General features: G+C 46.3%; 1 protein-coding gene across 2 annotated transcripts in view; it reads left to right on the plus strand.

Annotated features, from left to right (window-relative positions):
* The first annotated feature begins 558 nt into the window (after positions 1 to 558).
* Positions 559 to 13912, plus strand: part of SERTAD2 (SERTA domain containing 2) — a 105723-nt gene continuing 92369 nt past the window's right edge. The window contains exon 1 of one of the 2 annotated variants that reach the window (XR_014782678.1): positions 559 to 1323. The gene's annotated coding sequence lies outside the window, so the exon portion shown is untranslated. The remainder of the gene's footprint in view (positions 1324 to 13912) is intronic. The other variant, XM_084799556.1, reaches the window with a different exon arrangement.

The following is a 13912-nucleotide window of genomic DNA, read 5'->3' on the forward strand; positions in this document are numbered from 1 at the left end:
AAAGTGATCGCCACGCCTCGCGCGTCTTTGACTCTTCAAATCCCAGAGCACGTGCCCATCGGGGCTGTTTTAGGAGTGGACACTGCATGGACGCGGATCAAGTTTGGATCGGATCCACTCCGAATCCAACCGCCCTGGGGTTGGCCGCAGGGTCTGCACCCAGGTTTTGGAAGGGGTCCGCACGCTCGCCCCTCTAGCTGTACCGGGCTCACGCCGCCAGCTGCGCCGCCGCGCCCCGCCCCGCCCCGTCCTGCCCCGCCCGGCTCTCACACGGTTACTTGCGTGACTGACCCGGGCCGGGCGAGCTGGAGGACCGCGCGGGAGGAGGGAGTGAGGGCGCGGGGCCCGCCCGCTCCTCCGCGCCAGCATCTCCTCCTCATTGGCCCCAGGCCGGCGTCCATCACCCCCAAGTGGCGCTCGGATTGGCGGAAAGCGCACTTCTAGAACGGGGAGGGCAGAGTGACTCCGCGGGTCTCCCGCGGCTCTTTTTCTCCTCCCTCTTGCTCAACGTCCACCCACCTCTCCCTACCCCCATCACTTCCCCCGCCCGGTGCGCGACAGTGTCCTTAGAAGACTCATTGGGCCAGGGGCGAAGCCAGCCACCTAGCGAGCCCCATCCCCATTGGTCTACGATCACGTCCGTCACGGAGGCGCGACCTGCCACTGGTTATCCTCGCTGCGTTCCCGCCTCGCCGCCTCCTCCCTCGCGGCTCTCCCCGGCCCCCTGCCCCGCCCGCCCAGCCGCTTCTTCCCGGTCCAGCTGGGCGGGGACTGCCCTAGGACTCTTTAAAGTCTGTGAGTCACTGCACAACCTATCAGTCCAATTAAATGTCTTGAGCGAGCCGAGCGGGCGGTGCTCCCAGCCGCCGGCTGCCCCTGCTCTCGGCGCCCCGCTATCCATGGCTGGCTGGCTGTACTCCTCCCGGTGCGCCCTCCTCCAGCATCTCGCCAGCCGCGGCAACTTCCCTTCAGCCAGCCTCTGCCCTCAGGCCGCCACGGCATGGGCTAGACCCCGAGCAGCTTCTTGCCGTCTCCCGTCCAGTCCTCGCGCGGTCTCGCCCCTTTAGCCCGCCTCGCCCGTCCCCGCCGTCCCCCCGACAGTCAGTCCATCACTCGGTCGGCTTTCCTCCGCGGGGCAGCGGTGGAGGACCAGCGGGCTCCCTAGGAACGGGCGCCCCCACCCTGCTCCTCCTCCCGCTCCTCCGCTCTCCCACTCATCGGGATCCCCCGTCCCTCACCGAGGGACGCGCCGACCGACGTCTTCTCCCCGCGGTCGTACGACCCACCCGGGGGCTGGACCCGGCGCCCACTTCTTCGTGGAAGGTGAGTACGGAGCGGGGTTTTGGGTGGGGTGGTCTGAAAAAATAATGTGGTGGTCGGGCCACTTTTGGGAAGGGGAGGGATCAGGTTGTGGCTGGAGGTTCCCGGTTCGGCGTGGATTTGAGGAGGCGACTCCCTCCTTCCCTCGCTTCCTCCCCCCTCCTCCGCCCCTCCCTTGACGCCCTCCTTCTCCTGTCTTGCTGTACAAGTAGGTATTGCCAGACTTCCACTAGCGGGGCATTATGCCGCTTGTAAAATAATTGGTGCTGGCATGCTCTCTGTCTTTTGAATGCCTAAGTGAGCAGTAATAGTCAGCGACGTGATCCGATGACTGAGTGCCCTGCAAAAAAAGTGAAAAATGCCTAACGGGCACATTTTCCTCTAAATCAAAGTTAACTTTCATTCAATAAAGACAAAGCCAAAGGTGTTTTAATTTGAATGCATGGTGAAATAGAAGACTTGGTTGCCTAGTGGCATTACTTAGCGCTTTTATTTTGAAGCAGTTTTGTGGGGTTTCTTCTGGGGAAAAAAATGTGAATTCGGCATTAAAGGTTATGAAGTCTAAAACCTGTTGGAGAGAGAGCAAGGTAAGATGAGAATCCAGTAGGAGATGTCCGCTTCGGTTCTCCTCTCTTCTAGGGAGGCATTGCAACGCACGGTTTCGCCTTTTTCAGTCACTGGACACAGTGCCGAGCTTTGTGGCCAGAAGAGCCGTTTAGATGCTGTTTCCTTGGGCATACATCTTTTGTGTTCTTGACGATTTAAACACCGTTATTGTGCAGATTCCTTCAATTTTTAATTTGGATTCTCCATCTTAAGTGCCTCTAAACTGAAAATGCCAACCCCTCCCTGTTTCACGAGGAGAGAGTCCTAGCTTTGGATCTTTAACAGTTATTTTGAGAGAAAATGATGATAAGAAACGGGTGCTTCCAATTGGCTTCCGAGTTTGCTCTTTAGAATTCCGTAGTTTTAAGTAATATTACACCCTTGAAATCGAGTTCTGCACTAGTTGGCCACAAGATTTAAATTAGGCCAAACCAAACATGTTTGGAAATATTAAAAGTACAGCAAAGGCCTCTTAGTAGTCATATTCTACTTCCCTTTCAGACTAACCAGAATAAGTTGTTACTAAATTTAATTTTAAAGAATAGACTGTTCCTGAACTGAAATCTGCCAAGTTGCTACAGAAAGCTTTCTTTTTAAAGAGCAGAAGAAGTGTGGCTGTGATCAGTCCAAAGTGGTGGAGTTAAAAGTGACTTACATGTAAATGTAAATGCTGCTTTTAAGACGTGCTTGTCCCCAGCTCCAAGGCCTTTCCGTGTGTTTCAGGAAGGCTAACACAGAGCCTTTTTGGATTATTCAATACATTTATCCTGTGATTTATTTTTCCCCCATGAGGGTGAAGCCTCACAGTGCAGGGGACCTCTGCTGTCTGATTTTGAATTTTGCCACTATCAGTCCCCCTCACTGGCCCTGTGACCTTGGACAAATTTCAAATACTCTGGCCGTAGTGGTTTTCTCCAGGTGTCTCTCCAGAAAGACTCCTTTTAAAAGACCCTCCCCCCAAGGGTTAATGGAAGGCTTCTTGTAGACCACGCACGGCATAGTTGGAAGACAGGGGTCTGTATTTAAGAGTGAAGCCCTGGGCACAGGGGAGATTGCTCATGCTCAGTTGGTTGTCCGTTTCCTGAATTCGAGTTCTCACTACCCACAGAAATGTGGCAGCTTTCCTGGAATCCCAGCCCTGAGAGGTGGGGACAGGGATTCTTGGTAAACTAGGTAGTTAAACTAGCCGAGAGACCCTACCTAGCTCAAGGAGCAGTGGAGAAAGAGTGAGGCCGAACGTGGTGGTGCAGGCCTGTAAAGAGTTCGAGGCCCTCCTGGTCTACAAATCAAATCCAGGTCTACACAGAGAAATCCTGTCTCAAAGAAAGAAAGAAAGAGAAAAAAAACTGAGGCAGACCCCTGATCTTGACCTTTTACCTCCACAAGCACATGTGTATGCATCCTCACAGACACGGGAACGCAATAGACACACGCATACCATAAACACAGGAAAATAAAGACTAGGGCTGTGGGAACCGGGCTGCTAGTGCTAACCAGAAGCCCTTCTGCTAGGGAGGCTGAGGCAGGAGGATGACCTGAGCCTAGGACATGCAGACCAAACAGGAAACAGAACCCAAAACCAAATGAAAAAGAGATCGTCCTTGAGTCAGGCCCTGTAGGTCCAAGGCTCCATATATCCTTTTGCCACCTCTGTGCCCTTGTCCGAGTTAGAGATATTTCATTTATAAAATGAGAGCAGAGGCAGTACCTGCTCCCTACTGTGGAGATGAGAAAGGTGCAAAGTGCAGAGAGTTTGAGCAGTGTTTGGGGTGTCTTCCCAAGTTTAGTGATGTCAAGTTTCTTGTGTATGCATGATTTTTTTTTTCTCGAGACAGGGTTTCTCTGTGTGGCCTTGACTGTCCTGGAGTCGCTTTGTAGACCAGGCTGGCCTCGAACTCAGAGCGATCCATCTGCCTCAGCCTCTCAAGTGCTGGGATTAAAGGCGTGCGCCACCCCCTCCACCCCCCACCCCCGGCGTGTACAGGTGACTTTTAAAAAAGAAACATGTCTAGGGAATCGAACCTAGGACCTTGCCTATGTAAAAGTAAGTGCTCCACCACTGATCTGCATCCTTAGCCTCAGTATATGGTTTTTAAAACGTATAGAAAGATAGTCATTGCCGTCCATAAAAGCAGCAGATTTTTATAAATATACCTGATGTCTAACTGGAGTTTATGTGAAACTTTAAAATAATCCAGTTATTAGAAGCCAGATATGGTAGCACTGTAAGCCAGTACTCCAGTGATGGAGGGGGTGAGTTTGAAGCCATCTGGGGTCTACATAGAAAGTTCTATGAAGCCGGGATGTCATAGCAAGACATTGCCCCAGAATCCTTTCCAAAGGCCAGAGACAGAGAGAGAGAGACAGAGAGAGAGCTCAGTTTGTAAGTTGCTTGTTTTATAAGCACAAGGCCCTGGATTAGATCCCCCAGTCCCCACACTGAAAAGCTGGGTTCTGGTAAGCATGCTGCAAGCCCTGTGCGGCAGAAGCAGCAACAGGCCGCCAGCTCACGGGCCGGCCAGCTTAGCCTACTTGGCAAGTTCCAGCTGAGTGAGAGGCTTTGTCTCCAAAACAAAGTAGGTAGTGTGTAAACAGTGATACTTGAGGCTGTCCTCTGACTTCTGTGTGTATGCACGTTACATGTCTGCACATACACACCTGCACACATACACAAAAGGGAAGGAAGGAAACTTGGTTATTGGGCAAGACACACTGTAATATACCCATAATCATGACACGTAGGAAGCTGAGGCAAAATGATCAGAAATTAAGGGCTAACGGGGATTATATAGTGAGCCATCATTTTGAAAAATATTTTTTAGTTTTCTGGATGACTTTCACTACTTCTTCCTCTTCCTCCTTTTTTTTTTTTTTTTTTTTTGGAGATAGGCACTCTCACTATAGCCCAGGCTAGCTTCACACCTGTTTAGCCTCCTGAGTGCTAGGATTATAAGTGTGAAGCACTATTGTTGGAATTCTTTCCTTTACATTTGCATAGTAGCATCTACCTGCCTCGATGATAATCTTGTTATAAAAATCATATGATGGAGCTGGCCGTGGTGGCGCACACCTGTAATCCCAACACTTGGGAGGCAGAGGCAAGCGGGTCAGTGTGAGTTTGAGGTCAGGCTGCTCTACAAAGCGAGTCCAGGACAGGTAAGGCTACACAGAGAAACCCTGCCTCGAAACCCCGCCCCCCCCCCCAAAAAAAGAAAAAAGAAATTACATGACGGTTGTTGTCTGTGGTTTTCTCCTTTACAGCAAGATTTGTGAAGGTAACAGTAGCGTTTTGTTGCTGAGGTCATTGCTGGTACCTAGCAAAGAACCTGGTGTATAAAGAAATGAGTCCAGGACAGCCAAGGCTACACAGAGAAACCCTGTCTGGAAAAACAAAACAAAACAAAACAAAAAACAAAAAAACAGAAAGAAAGAAATGAGTAACTATGTGGAATTAGTTAAACAGTTTTTTTTCACATTGTTTTAGTTGAATGTACATTTTAAGTGGAGTACTGTAGAGGATACTGTTACTTGTCGAACTGAAATCTTGTTTTCTTTGCCGTGTATGGTTACTCATGCTTTTAATCCCAGCACTGGTGGGGGGGAGGGGAGAGGGAAGAAAAAAATAATTTCTACTTTATTTTAGTGCTGAGAGAGTAAATGATATTTATAACTTATTTTTATTAATGGATTTTTTTTTAATTTTGAAGATTTAAATTGAAACAATCTGAAAAGGGTATCTAATGGCTTCTTTTGTTACCTGACATGTCCAGGTTTTAATCACAACCCCTTCTGACTTTTAACCTTTCTGTCATTGAGTTGAATGCTATTATTCATTAACGTGAACCATACAAATTGGATTTTTGAACGTCTCGAATGGTGACAGGGGTATAATTCTTTGCTTCAGAATTAATAGAGAGAAGAATGTCTTGAGTCTCACATGGTGGCACACCCTCAAGGACTAAAACCTTGCTTCTGTTTTCATTGAGGAATCCAACTCTTTCTCCTCAACAGTCTTGCTAACAGTCAGCTGCTGAGGTGGCCACAGCCCTGCGGTGGTGGGGATAACCGTGGGCCTGTGTGGAATCAGGAGAACGAGACAGCTGTCAAACTTCCCCACCTTTTAATCGTCATTACATAATTGGGAAGCACATTAAAAAAAAAATTTGATGAGCCTACTACCTGCATTGTTTATAAGAGCCTTTGTATTTTGCTTGTCAATACCATGTAGCTTGCTTGCTGTCCTCTCTGAAGTTATAAAATGTATGAACTGAAAGAAGGATCTTCATTTATAAAAAATCAGGGTTATGGCCGAGTTTTATAGCATTGTTACCTTCTTGAACTCATAAGATATCTTCTGCAACCAGGTAATTCCGTGTATACAATCCCTTGTATAATCAAATCATGCTCCGTGGTGTAGTTGACTATATTGCATTTTCACTGGCTAGAATAATCAAATTTCAGGAAATGTGTCTTGCTTTGTTTTGTTTTGTTTTTTGTTTTTTTGAGACAGGGTTTCTCTATGTGGCCTTGGCTGTCCTGGACTTGCTTTGTAGACCAGGCTGGCCTTGAACTCACAACCATACACCTGCCTCTGCCTCCCCAGTTGCTGGGATTACAGGCATGCGCCACCACGCCCGGCTGAACAAAACTTTAAAAAAGAATTTCTAGGGCCAGTGAGATGGCTCCTGGATACGGGTCCTGATTAGTCACATCTCTGGGACGCACACGGTAGAAGGAGAGAACCGACTTTCGAAGACTGCCCTTACACACGCACACACACTTGCCAAATAAAGGAAGGAAAAGAATTTAAAGGTACATTAAGTATCCGGTCTGGAAATGGAAGGCCTCATATTTTTCACTGAATGCGTTTAAGCACGATGCTGGTTTTTCTAGCATCCTTCCTGTGATCCCCTCCCTTTTACTGTTCTCTGGGCCGTGGCTGGTACCCACCCTGAAGACTACATCTGTCTTGAACTTACAGCAGTTCATGTCTCAGCCTCCTGATGCTGTGATTATAAGCCTGGGCCACCATGCCTGGTTTGGAATATGGTTTTTGTTTTGTTTTGTTTGTTTCTCCAGACGGGCTTTCTTTCTGTCGACCAGGCTGGCAGCAACTCAGTGATCTGCCTCTGCCTCCTAAGTGCTGGGGATTAGGGCATGTGCCACTCTGCCAGGCTTGAAATATGTTTTGTATAAAAGAAGTTCAGGGGCTGCAGACAAGGCTCGGTGATTAGGAACACTGGCTGCTTTTCCAGAGGACCCGTGTTCAGTCCCCAGCACCAACACAACGAATGGCTCACAGTCATCTATAAGGCCAGTTCTCGGGGACCCGTAGTTCACCAGGTACACAGGCAAACATGCAGGCAAAACATCCCCCAAAATAAATAAATCTTAAGAAAAAAAAAAAGTATAGAGCCCAGTTCAATTTCTAATATCACTCCCCAACACCCCCCCCCCCCACCATAGGAAAAGAAACAAAAACCCTGTAAGTCTAGAGCCAGGCTTGGGGCTGGGGAGATGGCTGAGCAGTTAAGAGTGCAAGTGCTGGCTGCTTTTCCAGAGAAATTGGGATTCAATTCCCAGTAGCCACATGGCAGCTCACACCCATCTGTGACTCCAGTTCCACTCACACAGACACACCTGCAGGCAAAACAGCAATGAACATGAAATTTAAAAAAAAAAAAAAATATATATATATATATATATATATATATATATATATGTATATATTCATTCATTCATTCATTCGAACCAGGCTTAAGATTTCTTCTCAAAACAAAAAGAGAGAGAAAGTTTAAAAAGAAAGAAAAATTTATCCATTATTTCCTTTCAAAGCGAGAACTCAGCTTTAGGACCGCTCTTTGTACTCAGTTATCTTGTACATTTGACTGCACTAGAATGCACATACACACTTCAGAGAAGAGTGGCTCGAAGGATTTATTTTATCCCAGTTAATTCTTTTTACTTAAGGAGACAAATGAAGGCACGTGCGAAAAAGATAAACTTTAAAGATCTTCCTGCCTTGCCTCTAAAAATGAATGGTAAGCCTTTACTTTTGTCTTTTTTTTTTTTTTTTTTTTTTGAGACAGGGTTTCTCTGTGTGATTGGCCTGGTTGTCCTGAAACTCTCTTTGTAGACCAGGCTGGCCTTGAACTCACAGAGATCCGCCTGCCTCTGCCTCCTGAATGTTGGGATTACAGGTGTGTGCCATCGTGCCCAGCTTGGGTTGTTTGTTTGTTTGTTTGTTTGTGTGTTTGTTTGTTTTTTTAAAGACTAGGTCTCGTGTAGTCCAGGTTGGTCTTGAACTCTTGAACTTCCTGCCACCTTCTTCCAAGTGTTGGGATTACAGGCTACAGGATTTAAGAATCTTAGCTGGGCGGTGGTGGCGCACGCCTTTAATCCCAGCACTCGGGAGGCAGAGGCAGGCGGATCATTGTGAGTTCGAGGACAGCCTGGTCTACAAACGGAGTCCAGGACAGCCAAGGCTACACAGAAACCCTGTTTCAAAAAAAAAAGAATCTTTAAAAATTAGAAGGTAAAACCGGGCAATGGTAGCACACACCTTTAATCCACTAGCACTCGGGAAGCAGAGGTAGTTGGATCTCTCTGAGCGAGTTCCAGCACAGCCAGGGCTACACAGAGAAACCCAGTCTCAAACAAATAAATACAAAAATAAATATTAGAAGGTACCTGGGCGTTGGTGGCACATGCCTGCCTCTTAGCACTTGGCAAGTGGGGGTAGTAGGGTCAGGAGTTCCAGCTGCCCGGTGAGTTCAAGGTCTGTCTGGGCCTCACAAGATTCTGTCTCAAAAAATAGGCTTTGAGTTAGTCTGTTAGATAAATTTGTCAAAATTCAGCTTTACTCTTTCTCTTGTTATTAGCAGTTATCACAACCTTAGGATATTATTCACCCTTTTAAAGTGAGAGAGGAATGTTAGTGGACTCAGAATAGGACCTATTTAAACAAGTGAGCCCTACACAGAAGTATTGCTGAGTCTGATCAGTACCGAGGCTAGTGAGTAGTAACCACGCCCCGCCCTCCTCCCCAAGCGAGGTTTCTAAGCAGAAAAAACTGACGGCTGGAATTGAACTGTGCACTTCATACATGCAAAACAGATGCTCTGCCACCGAGCTACAGCCCCCATCCCCAACAAAAGAAGTAACTCTTTGTTTCATGATTTGTTTTGGGTTGCGTGCATGTGTGTTACTCTATGGAGGGATGCCCATGCAAGCGCAGTGCCTGGGAGGCTAGAAGTCTAGGATCACCTGAGACTGGAGTTAGACAGTTGAGAGCCACCTCACATGGGCGCTGGGAACTGAAGTCGCTCTTAGCTGCAGCTGCGCTAGCCTGCTCCCAGGAATCAACTTCAACACAAAACAAAAGGCCCCAAAACTCACCTCTTTGTTCACCAGCCAATGGACAGCAATTTCATTCATTCTCTGGTTTTGAATTTAAATTCCATATTGATAGGATGATTTGTGTGATGGTATGAATAACCCCTTAGCACCAAATGTTTACTTTTAATATAGTAAATATCAAAATATCCCACCTTTAAGTATTGTTTCTCACAGCCCTTTGTTGTTAAATCGTTTTCAATTTTCTTACTATTTCTGAAGCAGCTTTTACTCATTTGTGTGTGCGTGTGCATTTATTTGTGTGTGCACACACAAGGATGTGTATGTGTGTGCATACGTGTGCACGTGTGTACATGCCTGTGACATCTTTCTTACTTTTGCTTACTCGCCCCACAATTGTTGCAGTTCTTGGTCACAGTAATTTTTCCCACAAGCTCTCTGTGCATTTGCCGATGCAGAACATACAGAGTTGAAGCTCTCCGTTATTTTAGACTGCCTTATTAGACCAATGGAAGAGCCTTTTCTGTAGAAAGATTTTCTTTGTCCTATAGAGCCACGAGCATTGACCAATCTGACCTGCACACGTTTCAAGGCCACGCTGTAAGCCTAAGGCATGTCTCAAAGTACTGAAGATAGTGACAGAAAAAAAGTTACCATCTTTATCATTTACTGATTTTCCTATTAATCTTTTTTATGGGGGGAGGCCTACAGCCTGGTTTTTGTTTGTTTGTTTGTTTTCTATTGACATTACTGTAAAGTGTCTCAGACAGCCGGGCGTGGTGATGCACGCCTTTAATCCCAGCACTGAGGAGGCAGAGGTAGGTAGATCATTGTGAGTCCAGGACAGCTAAGACTACACAGAGAAACCCTGTCTTGAAAAACCAAAAAAAAAAAAAAAAAAAAAAAAAAAGTCCCAGACATGGAGCTTTGTTTTACTCCATGCCAAGTCATCGGTGAGTTTATAAGCATTCTTTTGTGTATGGTGACTGTCCCAACCACGTTGCCAGTGACTTTCCTGAGAATGTCACAGCGTGGGGAGGAACAGCTCTTTTTGTTTTGTTTTAAACTCTTGAAATCGTGTCAGGACATCAGACCTTGTCCACTGTGAAATTTTCCAGACTCACACTGTTGCATGATTAATGTCCCTGCTGAAGTCACATCACTGTTACTGTCTTTGTCGGCTTTAACTCCAATGAAATGTCCCCTTTGGGTTAACTGTTGTCTGGATTTGAAGGCTTCTTTTACCTAGAAAATCAGAGCATGAAAGTAAGTGCTTTCTTTCTTTCTTTGTGATGCTGAACACCAGCCCCTAAAGCACACGCGGCAGCTGCTAAAGCTATCCCTTCAGACGTATTTGTCTTTCAAAGAAATACATCCATAAAAATCCTGGGAGTAAAACAGTGTCCCAAGGACCACAATCTTTGACCTGGTTGGAATGCTTACTGCTCTCTGAAACTTCTTGACGTTATTCAGTCGTCACAAGTCAGAAAACGAACAGGCCTCTCTTTTGAGACAGGGTCACACTATGTTGCTCAGGCTGGCCTTGAACTTACTTCAAGTCAGGCTGACCTGGGCCTCTTGATCCTGCTATGTCAGCCCTCTTGGTGAGTGCTGGAACCATAGATAGCCACCAACAAGGCTGCTGGGCTCTTCCTTCAGATTTAGAAAACAGTCTGTTGCTCCTTTTGATTTTTAATTAAATCTACCCTTAATTTTTCTTTAATTAAATTTTATGTGTATAGTTATTTTGCCTGCATGTATGTGTCTGGTGCCCGGGAAGACTAGGAAAAAAAAAAAAGCATCAAATCCCTTTGAACTGCAGTTACAAATGGTTGTGAGTCACCCTGCAAGTGCTGGGAATTGAACACAGGTTCTCTGGAAGAGCAGCCAGTGATCTTAACTGCTGAGCCCGCTTCCTATCCCTGCTGTTACATTTTACTTAATTCAAATAAAATTCGACACACTGTATTTTAGAGTCCCTAATGCTGGCGAGCTAGGCAGCGTTGGTGTTAGAATGAGGAAAGGAAGGGCATATCCTGACTCTGGCAACCAGCTCAGGAGGGTCTAGGGGAGGTCAGAGCTTGGTAGCTGCTGTTTGGAGCCGCCACAGTGAAACATTGTACAACAATGAAATGATAACAGGAAAGAGTCTTAATGTGGATTTTACGTGCTTTGATTTTGTATAAAGGGAATCCCAATTCTGACCACAAAATCCATTTGAGTAAACAGTTTTTATTTGAATTTGAGTGGAGACATCAGAACAAAACGATGTCAAGTTTCTCCCAGAAACCATGAGTCTTCCTTATTTTTTAACCCTGGAAAACTTTATGATGGCCATGGTCTGGAAGTTTTCCTAGATTTTTATTGGACTTTTAAAGTTGTTTTCTCCTGTTCCTTTGTTTCCTTGGGGGTGGGGGTGGGGGTGGGATAGTAACAACGAATGTTTCACAATTGGAATGTGGCCATGTAGACGGGCCAGCAGTATTAAACAATTAACGAGAAAACCTTGAGTTTGCTTTGCCTACTGCTGTACAGTGGGAGCTTAGGTTTTGCTTCAGTGACTGCTCTTCTGTAATTTCCTGCACAAATGAAGCTATTAGTGTTCGCTCTGTCTCAGATAACAAAGTGAATATACCTGTGTTTCGTAAAGTACAAGTAGCATTTCATACAGCATATAGTGATCGTCATGAATTATTTTTTTATTCATGAATATTTAATACGTGCCCTAGGTTCTTGGGAGCATAGTAAGACATGGCATCTTTCCACACTGATGCCTGTGGTCCACTTAGAGACAAAAGATCCCTGCAAAGAAATTAAATCCCTAATGTTTGCCTGTGGGTCTCTGCATCTGTTTCCATCAGTTGCTGGGGGAGGCCTCTCGGAGGACAGTTGTGCTAGGCTCCTGTCTGCAAGCATAGCAGAATGTGCTTAATAGTGTCAGCCTGGGGAGTCCTGTGGACGAGGGAGGCAAAGGATTGAAAGAGCCAGAGAGGTCAAGGACACCACAAGAAGACCTACAAAATCAACTAGCCTGGGACCGTAGAGGCTCATGGAAACAGAACCACCAACCAGAGAGCGTGCATGGGACAAACCTAGGCTTCTGACACAGATGTAACAGATGTGCAGCTTGGGCTTCATGTGGCTCCCCTAACAGCTGGAGCAGGGGCTGCCTCTGACTCTGTGGCCTGCCTGTGGACCTCTTTCCCCTAACTGGGCCGTGTCTAGCCTCAGTAGGAGAAGATGGGCCTGGCCCTGCTGCATCTTGATATGCCAAGGCTGTTGATATACATGCAAGACCTCCCTTTCTCCTCAGAGAAAGAGCAGGGGGTGGGGGGAGTGAGCGGGGGAGGGGAGGGTAGAGGAACAGACTGGGAGAAGAGGAGGGAGGGGAGGCTTCAGTTGGGATGTAAAGTAAATTGGTTAGCTAGTTAATTAATGGGAAAAAAAAGAAATTAAATCCCTTATATTGGACCATATGTAATGTACATAATACAAAGTCTGGCGTGTGCTGCAGCAGTAAGACAAGTCCTAGATCCAGCGGAGTCCGCTGGAAGTCCTGGGTGGGGCTTCTTGGGAATCCGCCCTTTAAGTGTAGTAACGTTGGCTAAGGCTTTGTGTCTTGGACAAAGAACAGTCTCATCTCCAGCTCCTGTACGGACTCTCAGTGGGGACGCCGTGAAAAGTGGAGCAGGCCTCTCGGCTCGCAATGGTCCTCCTTGCGCCTTTGGGAAGCAGAAGCTGCACGTGTGAGTTGCGTTTATAGACACAGTGTGGGGAGATTACTGAGTCCACTGCTGGGAAGGTGCTGGAGACCAGGGAGTTCCCCGAGGAAGCATGAGGAGGCAGCCCATTGGCAGTTACTAAAGACATCCCCCCCCCCACCCCCCAGCATTGCCTAGAATAGACCTGTCTGCCGTGTGGGTATACCTAGGCCTGATTTGACAAACTTAAGAAGTCTGAATATATTGCTGTAATTTGTAAATAATCTTTCTAAAGTATTTTGCTTTGGAATTAGCCGACAGGCCTGCTACTCTTATTTTTACTATTGTAATTTAGTTCTGGAAACTAGACCTAAGGCCTCCTGAACTCTAGGCAAACACTTTTCCACTCTTCTTCCATAGGTGTCCTGTTCAAACACAAGGCCAGGCATGTTGTATGCCTGTAAATCCCAGCACTCAGGGAGGCAGAGGCAGGCAGGCACTGTGAGTTTGAGGCCAGCCTGGTCTACAAAGTGAACGCAGGAAAGCCAGGCCTACACAGAGAAACTCTGTCTCAAAAAACCAAAAAAATAAAAAATAAAAATAAAATAAAAAAAAATCAAATAAATAAAATACTGCGTGACAACAAAAGAAACGCCAACAGTCTTTATTTTTAGATACATATGTTTCTTTATTTGGAACGACATCTAAGATAGGATAATAAAATGCACTCTTGTCTCTTAGACTTAAATTTGGGGATTAAAGTCCAAACTCTCACAGTTTATCTGTTGAAGTATTAAGACACTTTTTAAAAAAAGATTTATTTGTTTATTATGTATACAGTGTTCTACCTGCATGTAGCACCTGCAGGGCACCAGATCTCATTATAGGTGGCTGTGAGCCACTATGTGGCTGCTGGGAATTGAACTCTG

Source organism: Acomys minous (genome assembly GCF_964271855.1).
Source record: "Acomys minous genome assembly, chromosome: 10".
Lineage (NCBI taxonomy): Eukaryota > Metazoa > Chordata > Mammalia > Rodentia > Muridae > Acomys > Acomys minous.